Raw genomic sequence first — 3,430 nt, forward strand, 5'->3', positions numbered from 1 at the left:
GAGGAACAAGCTCCAGCCAGAGACAACTATAACAACTAACACTAGAGATTACCTGATGGTGAAAGACAAACCTAAGAATCTTACTAACAGAAACCAAGACCACTCATCATCATCAGAACCAAGCACTCCCACCTCAGCTAGTCCTGGATACCCCAACACCTAAAAACCAAGGCTCGGAATTAAAATCATGTCTCATGATGCTGGTAGAGGACTTTAAGAAGGGCATTAATAACTCACTTAAAGAAATACAGAAGAACACTGCTAAACAGGTATAAGTCCTTAAAGAATTACAGGAAAACACTGCTAAACAGGTAGAATTCCTTAAAGAGGAAACACAAAAATCCCTTAAAGAATTTCAGGAAAACACAACCAAACAGGTGATGGAATTGAACAAAATCATCCAAGACCTAAAAAGGGAAGTAGAAACAATAAAGAAAACCCAAAGTGAGACAACTCTGGAGATAGAAACCCTAGGAAACAACTCTGGAACCATAGATGTGAGCATCAGCAACAGAACACAAGAGATGGAAGAGAGAATCTCAGGTGCAGAAGATTCCATAGAGAACATGGGCACAACAATCAAAGAAAGTGCAAAATACAAAAAGATCCTAACTCAAAATATCCAGGAAATCCAGGACACAATGAGAAGACCAAACTCCAGATGATAGGAGTAGATGAGAATGAAGATTTTCAACTTAAAGGGCCAGAAAATATCTTCAACAAAATTATAGAAGAAAACTTCCCTAACCTAGAGAAAGAGATGCCCATGATCATACAAGAAGGCTTCAGAACTCCAAATAGACTGGACCAGAAGAGAAATTCCCCCGACACATAATAATAATCAGAACAACAAATGCACTAAATAAAGATAGAATAGTAAAAGCAGTAAGAGGAAAAGGTCAAGTAACATATAAAGGCAGGTCTATTAGAATTACTCCAGACTTTTCACCAGAGACTATGAAAGCCAGAAGATCCTGGACAGATGTTATACAGACTCTAAGAGAACACAAATGCCAGCCCAGGCTACTATACCCAGACAAACTCTCAATTACCATAGATGGAGAAACCAAAGTATTCCATAATAAAACCAAAGTCAAATAATATCTTTCTACGAATCCAGCCCTTCAAAGAATAATAAAGGGAAAACACCAACACAAGGACGGAAACTATACCTTAGAAAAAGCAAGAAAGTAATCCTTCAACAAACCTAAAAGAAGACAGCTGCAAGAACAGAATTCCAACTTTAACAACAAAAATAATAGGAAGCAACAATTACTTTTCTTTAATTTCTCTTCACATCAATGGACTCACTTTTCCAATAAAAAGACATTAATAGACTGGCTACTCAAACAGGACCCAACAGTTTGCTGCTTACAGGAAACCCACCTCAAGGAAAAAGACAGACACTACCTCAGAGTGAAAGACTGGAAAACAATTTTCCAAGAAAATGGTCCAAAGAAACAAGCTGGAGTAGCCATTGTAATATTGAATAAAATTGACTTCCAACTCCAAGTTATCAAAAACAAAACAAAACAAAACAAAAAAAACCAAGGAGGGGCACTTCATACTCATCAAAGGTAAAGTTTACCAATATGAACTCTCAATTCTGAATATCTATGTTACAAATAAACTTTAGTAAAGAAACTTTACTAAAGCTCAAAGTACAATAGCACCTCACACAATAATAGTGGGAGACTTCAACACAGCACTCTCACCAATGGACAGATCCTGGAAACAGAAACTAAACAGAGACACATGGATACTAACAGAAGTTATGAAACAAATGGATTTAATAGATAGCTACAGAACATTTTATCCTAAAACAAAAGGATATACCTTCTTCCCAGCACCACATGGTACCTCCTCCAAAACTGACCATATAATCGATCACAAAACAGGCCTCCACAGATACAAAAATATTGAAATTATTCCATGCATCCTATCAGATTACCATGGACTAAGGCTGATGTTCAATAACAGCATAAATAATAGAAAGCCAACATTCACGTGGAAACTGAACAACACTCTACTCAATGATTCTTTGGTCAAGGAAGAAATAAAGAAAGAAATTAAAGACTTTTTAGAGTTTAATGAAAATGAAGCCACAACATACCCAAACTTATGGGACACAATGAAGGCAGTCCTAAGAAGAAAACTCATAGACCTGAGTGCCTCCAAAAGAAACTAGAGAGAGCATACACTAGCAGACTGACAGCACACCTAGAAGCTCTAGAACTAAAAGAAGCAAATTCACCCAAGAGGAGTAGATGGCAGGAAATAATCAAACTCAGGACTGAAATCAACCAAGTGGAAACAAAAAGAACTATTCAAAGAATCAACCAAACCAGGAGCTGGTTCTTTGAGAAAATCAACAAGATAGATAAACCCTTAGCCAAACTAACTAGAGGGCACAGGGACACTATCCTAATTAACAAAATCAGAAATGAAAAAGGAGACATAACAACAGAACCTGAGGAAATCCAAAACATCATCAGATCCTACTACAAAAGGCTATACTCAACAAAACTGAAAAACCTGGATGAAATGGACAACTTCCTAGACAGATACCAGGTACCAAAGTTAAACCAGGATCAGATTAACAATCTAAACAGTTCCATTTTCCCTAGAGAAATAGAAGCATTCATTAATAGTCTCCCAACCAAAAAAGGCCAAGGCCCAGATGGGTTTAGTGCAGAGTTCTATCAGACCTTCAAAGAACACCTAATTCCAACTCTCCTCAAACTATTCCACAAAATAGAAACAGAAGGTACTCTATGCAATTCATTCTATGAAGACACAATTACTCTGATACCTAAACAACACAGAGAAAGAGAACTCCAGACCAATTTCCCTTATGAATATCGATGCAAAAATACTCAATAAAATCCTTGCAAACTGAATCCAAGAACACATCAAACCGATCATCCATCGTGACCAAGTAGTCGTCATCCTAGGGATGTAGGGATGGTTTAATATACGGAAATCCATCAACGTAATCCACTATATAAACAAACTCAAAGACAAAAACCACGTGATCATCTCGTTAGATGTTGAGAAAGCATTTGACAAAATCCAACAACCCTTCATGATAAAAGTCTTGGAAAGATCAGGAATTCAAGTCCCATATCTAAACATAATAAAAGCAATATACAGAAAACCAGTAGCCAACATCAAACTAAATGGAGAGAAACTTGAAGCAATCCCTCTAAAATCAGGGACTAGACAAGGCTGCCCACTTTCTGTCTACCTATTCAATATAGTACTTGAAGTCATAGCCAGAGCAATTCAACAACAAAAGGAGAACAAGGGGATACAAATTGGAAAGTAAGAAGTCAAAATATCACTATTTGCAGATGATATGATAGTATATATAAGTGACCCTAAAAATTCCACCACAGAACTCCTAAACCTGATAAACAACAGCTTCAGT

Source organism: Mus caroli, unplaced genomic scaffold (assembly GCF_978045245.1).
Source record: "Mus caroli unplaced genomic scaffold, Mus_caroli_1 scaffold_18, whole genome shotgun sequence".
NCBI classification, from domain to species: domain Eukaryota; kingdom Metazoa; phylum Chordata; class Mammalia; order Rodentia; family Muridae; genus Mus; species Mus caroli.